A 16,424-nucleotide genomic window follows, 5' to 3' on the forward strand; every position below is an offset into this window, starting at 1 on the left:
GGCCAAGGGTAATGGAAGTTCAGGGAAAGGACAGAGGAGCATGTCGGGAAGCAGCAGAGGGCAGCGGTTAAGAAGGGAGCCTCTCAAACTGTACTACGGAGCAATAGTGACAAAAACAGCGTGGTACTGGTACCAAAACAGGCGGGTGGACCAATGGTACAGAATAGAGGACACAGAGACCAATCCACAAAATTACAACTTTCTTATATTTGATAAAGGGGCTAAAAGCATGCAATGGAGAAAGGATAGCATCTTCAACAAATGGTGCTGGGAAAACTGGAAATCCATATGCAACAAAATGAAGCTGAACCCCTTTCTCTCGCCATGCACAAAAGTTAACTCAAAATGGATCAAATCAGAGACTCTGCGCCTGATAGAAGAAAAAGTTGGCTCCGATCTACATATTGTGGGGTCAGGCTCCAAATTCCTTAATAGGACGCCCATAGCCCAAGAGTTAAATACAAGAATAAACAAATGGGACTTACTTAAACTAAAAAGTTTTTTCTCAGCAAGAGAAACAATAAGAGAGGTAAATAGGGAACCTACATCCTGGGAACAAAGTTTTACTCCTCACACCTCAGATAGAGCCCTAATATCCAGAATATACAAAGAACTCAAAAAATTAAACAATAAGATAACAAACAACCCTATCAACAAATGGGCCAAGGACCTGAACAGACACTTCTCAGAGGAGGACATACAATCAATCAGTAAGTACATGAAAAAATGCTCACCATCTCTAGCAGTCAGAGAAATGCAAATCAAAACCACCTTAAGATACCATCTCACTCCAGTAAGATTGGCAGCCATTATGAAGTCAAGCAACAATAAGTGCTGGCGAGGATGTGGGGAAAAGGGTACACTTGTACATTGCTGGTGGGACTGCAAATTGGTGCGGCCAATATGGAAAGCAGTATGGAGGTTCCTAGGAAAGCTGGGAATTGGACCACCATTTGACCCAGCTATTGCCCTTCTCCGTCTATTCCCTGAGGACCTTAAAAGAGCATACTATAGGGATACTGCCACATCAATGATCATAGCAGCACAATTCACAATAGCTAGACTTTGGAATCAACTTAGATGCCCTTCAATAGATGAATGGATTAAAAAACTGTGGCATTTATACACAATGGAGTATTACGCAGCACTAAAAAACGACAAAATCATGGATTTTGCAGGGAAATGGATGGCACTAGAGCAGATTATGCTAAGTGAAGCTAGCCAATCCTTAAAAAACAATTGCCAAATGTCTTCTTTGATATAAAGAGAGCAACTAAGATCAGAACAGGGAAGAAGAGCATGAGGAAAAGATTAACATTAAACAGAGACGAGTGGGGGGAGAGAAAGGGAGAGAGAAGGGAAACTGTATGGAAATGGAAGGAGACCCTCAGTGTTACACAAAATTACATATAAGAGGTTGTGAGGGGAAAGGGGGGGAAACAAGGGAGAGAATTAAACAACAGCAGATGGGGTAGAGAGGGAAGATGAGAGGGAAGGGGAGGGGGGATAGTAGGGGATAGGAAAGGCAGCAGAATACAACAGTCACTAATATGGCATTATGTGAAAATGTGGATGTGTAACCGATGTGATGCTGCAGCTTGTATTTGGGGTAAAAATGGGAGTTCATAACCCACTTGAATCAAATGTATGGAAGATGATATGTCATGAGCTTTGAAATGTTTTGAACAACCCATAAAAAATTAAAAAAAAAAGGGAGCCTCTGGGGGCAGACTCTGGGGTTCACTTCTGGCTTTGTCAATTACTGGCCCTATAACCTTGAGCAGGCTGTGTAATCCCTTGGTTTCAGTTTTTTCATCTGTGAAACAAGCTTCATAACACTAATAGTTGTAGAGCCCATGTCATGATGTTATTGTGACGGCTTTGTGAGTTCGTGAGTCAGAGTGCTTGGTACATAGTAAGCATTCAGTGTCAGCTGGTGTTAGCTGGCCATTTTGGCAATGTTGATTCTTCTAATCCGTTAACATCCCAGTCTTTCCATCTTCTAATGTTGCCTTCAGTTTCTTTGATCATTGTTTCATAATTTTTATTGTTGAGGTCTTTCCTTTTTATGGTTAGGTTTATTCCTAGATTTTTGTTTTTGTTTTTTTAAAGGTATTATGAATAGGATTGTTCTCTTGATTTCTTTCTGAGCAAGTTCATTATTGGTCTACAGGAAAGCTACTGATTTTTCTATGTTAATATTATATCTTTCTACTTTGCTGAATTTGTTTATCAGTTCCCTTTCATCTTTAATATCTGTTCTAATATTCCCTTTCATCATCTAAATTACCCTTTCAATATGTTTAGGATTTTGTAGGTACAGAGGTATATCATCTGAAAATGGGTGATTTGACTTCTTCCTTTTCTATTTGTTTCCCTTTTATTTTTTTTTCTTGCATGATTTTTCTGGCTAAAATTTTGAGTATTATATTGAATAAGAGTGGTGAGAGTAGACATCCTTGTCCCATTCTTGATTTTAAAGAAATAATTTCAGTTTTTCCCCATTTAGTATGATGTTAGGAATGGATTTGTGGTATAGCCTTTATTATGTATGATCCTCTGTAACCTTATTCAGGGATTTTTTTTTTAAGTCATGAAGGGAAGTTGAATTTTTCTGAAGGCTTTTTCTGCCTACTGAGATGATCCTGTGATTTTTACGTTCTTGATTCTATGTATGTGATATATTGCGTTAATTGACTTGTGTATGTTGAACCTGCTTTGCATCCGTGGAATGATGCTCGTAGTGTATGATCTTCTTAACATGACAATGAGTTCAGTTTTACTGGGAATTTTTGCTTCTGTGTTCATCAACAATATTGGTCTATAGTTTTTCTTGTAGTCATGTCTTTTTCAGGTTTTGGTAACAGGGTAATGTTGGCTTTGTAGAATTGGAACAGTTATTTCTCTTTATATTTGATGGAATAGTCTGAGAAGCATTAGTATTAGTTCTTCTTTAAATGTTTGGTAAAATGCAGCTGTGAACCTGCCTTGTCATTTTGCCTTTACTCTGTTGGGAGACATTTTGTTGTTGCTTCAGTCTTATCGCTTGGTATTGATCAATATAGTTTTTTTTGAAATATACTGTTGGTTCAATTTTGGTACATCATATGTGTCTGGAAATTTCTCCATTTTTCCCCTAGATTTTTAGATCTGTTGGTGTATAATTTTTCAAAATTCCCCTAATGATCCTCTGAACAGTGGTATCTGATTTAATATTCCCTTTCATCTCTAATTTTATTTATTTGGATCTTTTCTGTCTTTCTTTTGGTTAGTTTGGCTAAGGGTTTTCAAAGATCTGGCTCTTTGTTTCATTGATACTTTGTATTGTATTGTCAGGAAATGACATTTTTAAAAAATTATTTCTTTCCTTTTACTGTTTTGTTAGGCTTGTTCTTGATCTTGAGATGTGTCAATAGATTATTTGAGATTTCTCTGTTTTTCTACTATGGGGAAGTGTAGCTATAAATGTTCTTCTTAAAACTGCTATCACTGTGTCACACAGGTTCTGGTAGTTTATGTTTCCATTTTCATTTAATTCTATGAATTTTGCTCCTACCCCAATTTCTTGAATGACTCACTGCTTTTTCAAAAGTGTATTGTTCAATCTCCATGTTTGTGTAATTTATGCAATTTCTCTTGCTGTTGATTTCTGGTATCGTTCCATTATGGCCTGAAATAAAACGCAAGAAATTATCTTAGGCTTTTTTTTTTTTTGTATTTGCTAATATTTGCATTAGGGCCTAAAATATGGATTGCTTTGAAGGAAGTTCCCTGTATTAATGAAAAGATTGTATTCTGTTAACTGTTAACTATCTTTAGATAGCTGTTCATGTTAAATCCACTTGATCTTTAGTGTAATTTAACTCTGATATTTCTTTGCTGATCCTTTGTCAGGAAGATCAATTTGTTGGCAAAAGTGAGGTATTGCTATCACTCACTGTTAATGTTTGGGGCTTATCATTTCCTTTATGTCCTGTAGTGTTTGTTTTATGAAAGTGAGTGCTCTGAAGCTCTTTGCATATATATGTATATTTATAATGGTTATATCTTCTTGATGAATTGTCCCATCTATCAAAATGTACCCTCTTTGTCTTTTCTGATTGATATTGGCCTGAAATTTATTTTGTTAGATATTAGTATAGCTATTCCTGCTTGCTTTTAGATTCCATGTGTTTAGAATATCGCTGTCCTTCATTTCACTTTCAGTCTGTATGTCTTTTCCAATGAGATGAGTTTCCTGCAGAAGGCAAACAGTTGGGTCTTCTTTATTAATCCAGTCAGCTAGTCTGCGTATTTTAATTGGGAGAATGCAGATAATTTGCATTCAGAGTTTATTATCAAAAGAAATGTACTAGTCTTTGTCATTGTGTTGTTTTTCTTTTAATGGTTATGAATATTCTGTGCTTGTTTTCTCTCATTCATCATAGACGTTTGATAGTGTACTAAAATAATCGTGTTTGTTTCTTTCCTACTTATCATTTGCTTCACTACTTTTCGAATGGGGTTTCTTCTTTCCTGTGCTCTAGTGGTTGTGTTTATCTTGGGTTTAGGGTTCCTTTGAGTATCTTCTGTAATGCTGGTTTACTGGTTATTAATTCTTTTACTTTATTCTTATATTGGAAGATCTTTTTTCTTCTTTGCTGGATAATAGTAATCTAGGTTGGCAGTTATTTTCTTTTAGGTCTTGACATGCATCATTCCATGCTCTCCTTGTATTGAATGCTTATGCTGAAAAATCTGCTGTTATTCTGATGACCTTTACCTTTATATGCGATTGGGTACTTCTCTCTTTCAGCTTTTCATATTCTTTCTTTGTTTTGTACTTTTGGCAGTTGGGATGTAAATGCCTCCAGTACCTGGATGTCCATATTATTCCTAAGATTAGGGAAGTTTTTCAGTGAATAGATTTTCTATGCCATTAGTCTATAGTTTGACTCCCTCTTCTTATCCTAATATTCAAATGTTTGGTCTTTTAATGTTATCTCTGAGATCCTGTATGTTCTGTTCATAGCTTCTTATTTTTTTCTTTTTTATTGTCTGAATGTAACAGTTCATCCATCCTTTCTTCAAGTCATGATGATATTCCTTCTTCTGCTTGGTCTAGTTTATTGGTGAGAATTTCAGCTGAGTTGTTTGACTTATTGATCTTTTCATTTCCAAGATTTCTATTTTTCTTTTTCAGAATCTCTCTTTATTGAATTTCCCTTTTACATCCTGCATTGTCTTCCTTAATTCATTCCACGTTTTATTGGCATCTTTTAAAATTAATTGATCATTTAAATATTTTTTTGAATGCTTAGACATTTCATCCACTTTGATATCTTTGGTCACAGATACCAGGGAATATTTGGAGGAGTCAGGTTGCCTTGTTTTTTCATGTTTCTTGTGTTTCTTTGCTGAGATTTCTGCATCTGTTGGGCCGGATCTCTCTTCACTTCTGTGTGAGGGCCGTCTCTGATGATGTATACCAGAATATTGATTTGTTGTGTAGTGTCGAGTTTAATTCCAAGTTGTCTTCATGTTGTTTCCCTGTGGCTTCTTAGGGTGCAGTAGGTGGACCTTAACTCTGCATGTTGTGTTGGAACCTGAGGAACTCTGTAGCGCCAGTGTGAGGGCCCTCTGATAGTTAATCTAGGTGTGCTGTAGGCAGTGGAGTATATGAAGTGTGCCTACTGGGTAACCTCCAGACTTATCTGCCATAGGTTTTATGAAAGTGTGTGAAAGCAGCCTGAGTTAAGGCCTCTTGTGGGTGGAGTGATCTCAACAGTCATGTCGTTTCTCTCTGTTTTTGCTAAGCGGGGTGAGTATCCGGTGTATGTCTTCAAGTACCCTAGTCTGCGCCTTCTTGGGGCCAGGTCATCAGCTAGATGGCTTTTGTTACCCCTGTTCTTTTAGTTGCAGCATCTACTGAAGTTTGAACAAGACTAGGTTGTGGATGGAATAAGGTACAAGTTCTCTCATCTGAGCTGGGGGGGGGGCGTAGCTCAGCAGCAAGCCCCCCCCCCCACTCCCCCACAACCTGGTCATGGGCTCAATCCCTAGCACTACTTTGAGAGGAAGAAATAACCATGAGTCACAGCAACTTAAAAGTCAGCCAGAACCAGGCGCACTGTTGACATCCCAGCTCCTGGAAGGTGGAGGCGAAGCAGGGAGTCCCTATCTCAAAATAAGAAATGAAAAGGGAGGGGTGTGGAGCTTAGTGGTAGAATGCCTCCGTGTTAGTCCCAGTACTTCAACAGAAAAAAAAAAAATGCAAATCAGAAATAGACATACAATAAAAACCTTTTAAAAACAACAACTAGGGCTGGGGTTGTGGTTCAGAGGTAGAGCACCTGCCTAGCATGTGTGAGGCACTGGGTTCGATCCTCAGCACCTCATAAAGTAAAATGAAGACATTGTGTCGCCTATAACTAAAAAATAAATATTTAAAAAAAGAAATATTAACAAAGAACATAGATTAAAAATTAAATGTTAATGAAAGTAAAATTAATGATACATTTCAAAAGGGAGAAGGCAAGAAGAGAATGAAAAGAAAAAAAGGGAAATAAAGATGAAAGAAGAAAAACATCAAGAATTAAAAAATATGTAAAATTAGGTGTAAGTATGAAAAAATAACAAGGAAAAACAAAATAAACAGCACAGAATAAAGCAAGCAAAAGCAGTCAACAATTCCCCGGGTCCCAGGTTTGTGAAAGGGAGCGGATGCCTTTCAGACCTCAGATTTTGGAACCTGTCAGCCAAGCAGGCCGAGCCCACCCGCCTCTCGCATCAGCAGGGGCTTCATGCAGTGGTGGTGGCAGGGCTATGTCCCCTGGAGGCCTCTGCATGTGCATGGGTGGACTGGATGTGGCAACAGTAGGAGGCCCTGCCGGCCCCTCTGCCCCGTGGAGCCTGTGGATGGTCGGATTGCGCTCCTGGACCTCCAGTCGTGCATGGGCCGAGTTACTAAGCCTGGCATGTACCCTGAGGGCCTCTGAGCAGCTGGAGGAAGGACTCTGTCCTGCCCTCTGCACTGGAGGGGAGCTGAGAGACCCCAGCCCGCCTGGCTGCCGTGCTGTGGGGGGCCGCCTTGGAGAGAATCCACACTCAGTTGGCCTCCTGCTCCCAGAGCTCGGGGTCTCTTACCAGTTTTGCATGGCAGCACCTTCTGCTTCCCTTGACTGGCGACCTGGTGTCCCACCCAGAAAGTTCTCAGCAGCTTTGTGTCACAACCAGTTCCTTAGGCCCAAACTGTCTGCTGAGAAGAGAAGAATCTGTTGGGTCTTGGGGATGTAAAGTGCTGGGGCTTTTTAATTTCGCCAGCAGTAAGCCCAGACCAGGGGACCCTTCTTGGCACCATCTGTCTATGCTGGGAAGCACTGAGAAGTGCCAACCCACTGCAGATGCCAAGGCTCCTGTCTGCTTATGTCGTATTTACCTGGTGCTGGATTCAGGACTTGCTAAGGGTGCTAGGACTTGCTCATCTACAGCCTGGGTAAAGGGTACTTCTCCAGCAGGCTACCAAAGTACTTAATATTGGGTGCTTGTTCCCCTATTTCTAATAACCAGTATTTCTGGGTTGTTACCTGCTCAGACTATGATTGTACTCCAGAATTTATCTATGACACCCCTCCCCCATGCAGCCATACCTTGTTGCCGTGGTTTAATCTAGTGCAGAAGCCCGGGAGTGCTGAGTGCCTCTAATCCACCATCTTCCTCATCTCTCAATGCACTAAAACAAACAAACAAACAACAACAACTGACAAATCAAGTTTTTTTGTCCCTGGATGATGGATGGGGAGTTGGCTGTATATGCATTGAATAAAATGACAAGAAGTGATAAAGGAATCATCTACAAAGTTAGTCTTGATGGGGGAAATGTACCTGTAATAGGCCATGCCGAGATTTGCTTTGCTGTGTTCTATGGACATATTTTTAACAATTTTAATGCAGAAGGATTATTTTTTAGTTTAAAACATAAGCATTTCCAGCATAGATGTCCATTAACAGATGAATGGGTAAAGAAAATGTGGTATATATACACAGTGGAGTTTTATTCAGCCATAAAGAAAAATGAATATGTCATTTGCAGGAAAATGAGTGGAACTTGAGATCATTATGTTAAGCAAAATGAGCCAGCCTCAGAAGGTCATATGCTTTCTCTCATATGGGGAAGATAAAGAGGAAGAAGGGAAAAAAAGGAGGAGGTCAGGGATTTCATGCAAATCAAAAGGATATCAGTCAAGGAAAGGGACCAGAGGGTGGGAGGTGGAGAGGGAGGGGGAAAATGTTGGGGAGTGATATTGGCCAAATTATATTGTTTTATTGTGTGCATACATGAATATATAATGAAAAATCCCATCATTATGTAGAATTATAAGGTACTAGAAAAAAATGTGGAAAGAGGGAAAAAAATAGGTATTTCATGTGAAATTTTTAATTGATAGTGCCAGGAAACAATCAATGTTGATTAAGACATATCTCCTAAGGAGGAATCAGGCATTGAAGTTCAGTAGGTGCATGACCTGAAGTTCAGCCCCTTGATTGGTCAGGTATAACTTCTTTGAAAATGGAGTCGAAATTTCACTTAACTGAAATGAGTTCTCCCAGGAATCCTTTTCTGAACAGTCTGTTGTAATTTAGTCTAAGTGGCACTCTTTAGGGAACTGAAACATGCTTTACTTTGCAAGTATGTAGCAATCAGAAGAAGAAATTCTTTTTCTTTGAAATAGAGAAATCACTTCCAGTCTGATCTTTGCATCCCCATGCCTGCTGATAATGTGAGCATGAACACATTAAGCATGAAAGAGAATGGCATGTGTGCTCAGTTGTGATCAGGAGCGCTAGAGAACACACAAGCTAACACCAAGGTAGGTGCAGTCCATCCTGTCACATCGTGCTTACACAGAGTTCAGAGTAGGCTGACACTGGTGTGATTTCCAGTGTTCTCAGGGTAGACCTCTCCCTCCCCTAGTCTAGTTATCATGTGTAAATCAAGCTGCAGATGACGGGATTTGCTTTCTTTATCCTGGAAAAGGTCTTTGAGTCAGACTCTGCTTTGGCCTCACTGTGTTGATCTTCATCACAAGCACTTTTATAATTCCCACATTTTTTTCTTCTTTTCATACATATATCTCAATAGGGTCTTTCATTACATGATTACAAATTGTATGCTTCGTGAAAGCAGTAAATTTAAAGAAAGATTATTTAAAATCTGAGGCCAGAGAGCATGGTTTCTCTTACTACTTACAGTTTGGCTTAAAGATTGGTATTTAAGTTGGTATCATTCCACATGTGGTAATCCTGCAAAGTGCTACAAATTTTTATTTATAGTTAAGGGAATAAACCCAAATCCACTCTTCATTATGTTGTCTTGCATTATTTGCTCAGTGATAAATGACATTGATGTGTGGGTGCGAGTTTTGCAATGAAAGACCCTATTGTAGCCTATGGGGCTGGGGCTGGGGTCCAGTCAACATCACGTTTTTAGAGGGATTTAAAATCAGAATGTCCTGGTCCTTGCAATTTAAACATATAGCTTTATGTTGTTTTAACACTGTATTTTTACTCAAAGTAAAATAAAAAGGAATGAACAAAGAGGGAAAACTTAAGGTTGTAATGTTAGAAACCAAATAAAATGACTGAAGGCATATCCTAAACCCAAAGATTAAAATTGTACCAGAGATAATAGCAATCCTTTGAGTGGCCTGTTTCTGCTATTTAGAAATGACTTCTGCTTTGAAAATTTATTAACTGTTGGATGCCAGAGAACCAAATTAGAGAGATCTGAAGACAGGCTGAAAGAAAAATTCTGAGGGGCAGGGAAGTTGAATAGCTGCCTCAGCCTTTGAGGAAAAAGTAGTTCCATGTCATGTCAGTTTATCCAAACCAGTGTTCAGGAGAGTTTTTGAAGAAGGAAAGAGGTGGATATTTTGGAGGGTGGATTAGTCTTAGATTATTATATTTGTTTTGTTTTGAAATAGAAACATAATAAATAAGAGGGAATTTCAGTTTTGAATCAAGTAGTTCAGTCTCCACTCATCAGAAGTTTGGATAATTAAATCAGGAATCTACTAAAATGCCATTTTGCTAAGTACAAATGAGGGATCTTCTAAAAAGTTAATAATTAAGTAAGATTTTAGGGGTAATATATCTGAAGCAAATGTGCCCTCCTTTCCCATTCATTCAGAACTGAAAAGAAAATCATTCCACAATTTTCTGGGTCCTTCATCATTTCTGATGAGAAGCCAGATGTCACTCTGACAGGAAGACAACTTTCAAATGTGCTGTTGTTCCACGTATGTACTGTGTCATTTTATTGTGGCTGCTTTTAAGATTTTTTTAAATCTTTGGTTTTCAGCAGTTTGATAATGGCGTACATAGATATGATTTCCTTTGTATTTATCCTGCTTGAGCTTGCTCAGATTCTTGAGTCTTCAAATTTATAACTTACCAAATTTGGAGAATTTCAGCTATTTTAAAAATAATCTGTCTCTTTTGGGATACTTTCAGAGGTTGCCGAGTTAGTATAGGGAGTTCCTTACACACTCATCGCCCGGCTTCCCCCAAGATTCACATATTATGTAATTAAGATGTACTTGTTAAACTACAAAAGTAATGATGGTACAATGCTATGAACTACAGTTTTTCTACCGATGTCCTCCTCTTTTTTTTTTCTTCCTGTTTTAGAATCCCATCTAGGATACCATATTGCATTTTATCATCGTATCTCCATTCTGTAAGTCTTTCAGACTTCACTTACTATTCACAGCCCTGACATTGTTGATGGGTGCTGAGCAGATGTTTTTCAGAATGTCCTTCAGTGTGAACTTGTCTGATATTTTCTCAGGTTTACATTGATTTAGGGACTATTATGGAGGCAAGGTGCCTTTCTCACTGCATCATATCTGGGGTAATGATAGCAATATGACTTATTTTTGGTGCTATTAAGCTTGATAATTTGGTTAAGTTTATGTGTACCAGATTTCTGAACTATAAAATGAGTATTTTTTTCTATTCCCTATTTGTTGGAATCAAATCATTAAATCCAGCCAATACTCAAGGGGAGGAAGATTAATCCCTACCTCTTAGAAGAAGTAACATCTACATATATTATTTGAAAATTTTCCATAAGAAGATATATCTCCCAATTTACTATATGATCATTTGTTTATATCACAATAGACTCATAGACATGTGTCTTATTCTTTGGGTTCTAACCCAGTACTACCATTATTTGTTTGCTTGCTGAGGCCAAACTCGCCATTAGCAGCTTTCCAGGCTGGTGCCTGTGGTCTTTCGAGGTGCCCTGTTCTTCCCCACTCTTTGCCTCTGTGATGCTCTAGGCTCTTCTTGTATTTTCCCTGCCCTAGTCCTATGGTCCGCCATTTTTCCAAGGGGGCCTGGTTCCTTTATTGGAAAATGGTATTTAGAAATCAAGACTTGGTGCTGGTTGTGCTCACTGCTGCTTCTTGCCTTTTTTTTTTTTTTTTATTGGTATACTTTGCTACCTCATTCTTTTTGAACTGTTCTTTTTGGACTCCAGTTACATTCACATTAAATTTTTTGATTTTGTTCCAAAAATACCTGGGGTGCTTCATTCCTTTCAACATTTTTTTTTTCTGGTTTTCATACTGGATAATTTCTGTATAACTATTTTCAAGTTCAGTTGCTCTTTCTTCTGTGATCTCTAGTCTACTATTGAAAACTACCAGTGAATTTTTAAATTTCATATATATATATATATATATATATATAGTTTTCAGTGGACACAGCATCTTTATTTTTATTTTTATGTGGTGCTGAGGATCGAACCCAGCGCCCCGCGCATGCCAGGCAAGCACGCTACCGCTTGAGCCACATCCCCAGCCCAAATTTGATATATATTATTCTTCAATTGAGAATTTATTTTGCTTTTTTATTTTTAGTAATTCTGTTTCTCTTTTAAGTTTTCTTTTAGTTCATTTTATCATAGCGTTTATGTCCTTAATTTATAATAGTAATCACTGCTTTAAAATCCTTGTTTGCTTATTCAACTCAAGTTGGTCTTCATTGATTGCTTTTTCTCTGAGTATGGTTTATATTTTCTTGTTTCCTTTTATGCTTAATATTAGGATTGTGATCCATACTAGTAGAAACTCTGGGTTCTGTTCCTCGTAGGGACATAATGTTTTGCAGGTGATTAACTTTAATGAATTTGAACTTCTAGTAGTGCCTCGTCTATAGTGGGAAGCGATCAGAATCCCAGTTTAATTGGGTTTAATTGGGCTGTTTGGCTACCTCATACATGCATAGCTTGGGGGTCAAAAAGAGATACCAAAATACAGTACAGTAATGTATTCAAAGTGCTAGGTAAAAAATAACTCTACACTTAGTTAAGTAATCACTTAATAGTGAGAATTTAATGAAAGCATTGCAGACATGCAAGTGTTGGAAGAATTCACTCTTGTTGCTTCTGAAAGAAATGCTAAAGTGAAGAGGAAATTGAGGCATATGGTATTTTCCAAACATGGCCATAGCAATATCTCCCATCTCCCATGCTTTTCTACTCTGTGACTTACCACTTGCCCATCAAAAGGGGAGTCTCTTCCCGTCTCCTTGAATCTTCATTGCCTCGTGATAGATTGTAGTGGAATTGATAACCACATTGACTTTCAAGGCCAGGCAAGAAGAGGCCATGCAGCTTTCAACTGTTGTTTTAGGGATGCTTCCTCTGGGGGATGCCAGCTTCTATATCAGATGTCCAACTATTCTGAGATCCCCATATTGGAGAGGCTTTGTGTAGCCAATCTGGTCGTCAGAGTCTCTGGATAAGCCTGTCTTCTCATTGATTACGGGGGGAGTGACATGGATGAATCCCCAAGCTATAGAAGAGTGGTGCCAGCTGAGTGTTGCCAGAATAGAACAAAATGGTTTCAGTTTAAAGCCACAAGTTACCGACCCAGAAGGAAGGAGTGGACGTGTGACCCAGTTGTAAGGAAGCTGATGAACATATTTGTAAATACATATAAATAAGTTATACTTGTAAATATTGGCTTTTTTTTGGAGGGGGGGTACCGGGGATTGAACTCAGGGGCACTCGACCACTGAGCCACATCCCAGCCCTATTTTGCATTTTATTTAAAGACAGGGTCTGAGTTGGTTAGCGCCTCGCTTTTGCTGAGGCTGGCTTTAAACTCAAGATCATCCTGTCTCAGCCTCCTGGGATTATAGGCATGCACCACTGCACACAGCTTAAAATATTGGCTTTTAAAAAATGCTGTATGGGGCTTCTTAAAAATAATGTGATACTAAGACATTAGCAACAGGAATATAGAAGTTGGTATGGAGTAAGGAGAAGAAAAACTGTTGATTAGTCTTTCTAAGGTGCTTATAGTTTTTTGGAAGGCTTTTAGAGATTGACTTTAAGTAAGTATGTTAAAGAAAATAAATAGATTTTATAACTAACACTAGAAGGTAAAACAGGTGTGCAGTAAAAATTTCAACAAAAATCAGAAAAGTAAAACCTTAAGAAAGAAGCAAAGAAAATCATGTAAATAGAAAACACAAAATAAGCTAGACGTGGTGGTCCATGCCTGTGATCTCAGCTACTCAGGATGCTGAGGTAGGAGGATTGCAAGGTTGAGGCCATCCTAAGCAACTTAGTGAGACCCTTTCTCAAAAAAAAAAAAAAAAAAGGTTAAGATGAGTGTCATTATAACTGTAATTGTGATAAATGTAGACAAATGAGTTTCAGTCAATAAATGTGATACTTATGTTAAAAATCCAGCCAGTGCTGGGGATGTGGCTCAAGCGGTAGCGCGCTCGCCTGGCACGCTCGGGGTGCTGGGTTTGATCCTCAGCACCACATAAAAATAAAATAAAGATGTTGTGCCCACTGAAAAACTAAAGGGTAAATATTTAAAAAATTCTCTCTCTCTCTCTCTCTTAAAAAAAAAAATCCAGCCAGATGTTATCTTTAAAAGGTAGTCTAGGCAAAACAACCCAGAAGGTTAAAAATAAAGGGTTAGAAAAGATGTACGGGGGGGGGGGGGGGGGTAAAAAAAAAACCTGAAAGAAAGTAGGCGTGACAACAATAATATCAGGTAAAATGGAATTTTTACGTCTTTTACCCACAGAAGTTGCACATGTGAACTGGGAGATGTGTACAAGGATGTTCAATGCAGCATTGTTTGTAATAATGAAAATTTTAAGAGAAATACCTTATCAATAGGTAAATAATAATATTGATAGATGGTAGAATATTCACATGGGACACTAAACAGCAGTTAAAGAAACAAACTACGTCTGTATGCATCAACATGGGTTTATTTCAATACTATTGACTAAGTTGCATAATAATGTCAATGTGATGTTTCTAAACCCAAAACAACAAATTTGGACTAAATTTCCTTTTAATCCTGAAGTTATTTTACTGAAATTATTTGATCACAGCAGTGAGCTGTGTTCCTGTGACTGTATGCAGGTGAATTTCTGAGGAACTGTGCCCAGAAACAGTATATTCCAGCAAGTAAACTGGTTATGTCCAAGAGTATTTGATGTGTCCTAAAGAATGCACACACTTGATATAGAGAAAGCTGTCGCCTCTGATCAAATAAATAGTCTGTAGAATAAAATATTTAGTAATTACTCAAAGTGTGTTCAGAGCTATAGAATAAGCGTATATGCAAAAATTTCTCTTCCCCAAGTTGCTTAGGAGAAAAAAGACGTAGAATAAAATGGTATAGGTGTATCCTGAGAAGAAGAAAGGAGTGATCTGGAGGAAGGTGTTTGGTAAATAGTAAATTTCTACCAGACTGTAGAAATGACCCAGCCAGACGTGTTACATAAGAGATGTTAAGGTCACAGATGTCTTCAGATGTCAATTTCATGGGTAGTTATTGAGAACCTACTGTGTACGGAGTACTCTGCTTAGCATGGTTGTGAACACAAAATTGAATTGGGGGGGGGCCCAAGGAGTTCCTGGATCGATGAAGGGTGGGGCAGCTCTGAATTGAGGCAGATGAGTTAAGGGCCAGGAGGATGACATGCGTTGCTTCGTAAGCTGGAAGCAAGGGAAATTGTTTCTTAGAATGATTGGGATGTTTTCACAGAGGCTGCTTCAGTCTGGGGGCTTGAATGTGGCAGAGTAGTTTCTTTTCTGAGCCATAGCTCTGTTTATTATTTGATCCTCCCCCAACCCGTTAAGAAAAATGTTGCTGTACATTAATCCTTTCAAAGCATTTTAATGGTGTTGCTGAGACAATCACGTAAGCCTTTAAAAGACACACCACATAGCACACTTGTTTTAGAGGCTGCGGTGGTTAGCCACTGGAACACTAACCATTGGTTTTGATAAAGGGGGGAGGGATTTTATATGTTATAGCTTATGACAGAGAATGGAAAAATGCTTCAGTGAGACACGCTGGCATTTTAAATTGGAGCACAATAATAGCCAAAAGTGCTGAAGTCAACGGACTGCTTAGAAATATGGTTACCATTTGCTGAGAGAGGCCTTTCAAGGTGGCCACAGACATGTGTTTGCAACCACAGTCAGTTCAGTTTTGCCCTAAATGTGGGACTGTGACCCTGATTGACGCCAGTGAGAGCTATGTACTTCCAGAGATAGGGGATTTAGGTTTCCAGAAATCCAAGACAAGTAGGAAATAGGTGAATAAGCCACATAATATACAAACCATAATGTAGGTTGGAAACCAGGCAGCAGTGACTGCTCTTCAAGTCTTCTGGGGCTGGATTAAAAAAATCCTCCTTTTCCTCCCAAAGTTGAATTCTTCACGAGAAAAATTGATTACTAGTCTGCACAAATTGAAGAAAACAAAGAAGGTAGAATGCGAACATGCAAGGGTATCTTAGAGGTAACATCTGATTTATGACTTAGACGATATGAAGAGATAACCATGAAATCTAGAAGATGAAAATTCCAAGGAAGAGCATCAGCTAGAGGGAAAAGTTCTATTCCTCACAAACAGAAAGAGATGGGGTGACCTTGGGCACAGCGCTTTCCTTCTCTGGACTTCTTTGTTTTAAGTTGTAGAGGAGAGCTGCATGAGTGAGCCTGAAAATTTGTCCAGCTCCAAAGTTTAATGATATAAAGACTAGTTAAAATGGAAAGCAGAGGGATGGAAATGTAGTTCAGTGGTAGAACACTTGTCTAGCAAGTGTGTGATCCTGAGTTTGATCCTCACTGTCTCAAAATGTATAGATGAATAAATAAGCAAGCTACAGTGCCAAATGTAGCCTTTGTTTTTAAAGATGGTAACCCGAAGGCTGGGGGTGTAGTTCAATGGTAGAACTCTTCTTGCCTAGCAAGTAGGAGTTCAATCCCCAGCACCCCCCCCCCCAAAAAAAAAAAAAAGGTTGGTCTTTGAATAGAATGGAATGGTGGAGAGAGAAAAATGTTAGCAAGAGAAAAAAAAATCAAATAAAACAAGATTGTCAATTTGTAA

The 16,424-nt window shown here is 38.6% G+C and overlaps 1 protein-coding gene across 1 annotated transcript in view; it reads left to right on the forward strand.

The window, feature by feature from the left end:
* Aopep (aminopeptidase O (putative)) overlaps nucleotides 1–16,424 on the forward strand; it is a 309,373-nt gene that overhangs the window by 18,549 nt on the left and 274,400 nt on the right. The window lies entirely within an intron of this gene.

The sequence above is a fragment of the Urocitellus parryii genome, chromosome 13 (genome assembly GCF_045843805.1).
Source record: "Urocitellus parryii isolate mUroPar1 chromosome 13, mUroPar1.hap1, whole genome shotgun sequence".
Taxonomy (NCBI): Eukaryota; Metazoa; Chordata; class Mammalia; order Rodentia; family Sciuridae; genus Urocitellus; species Urocitellus parryii.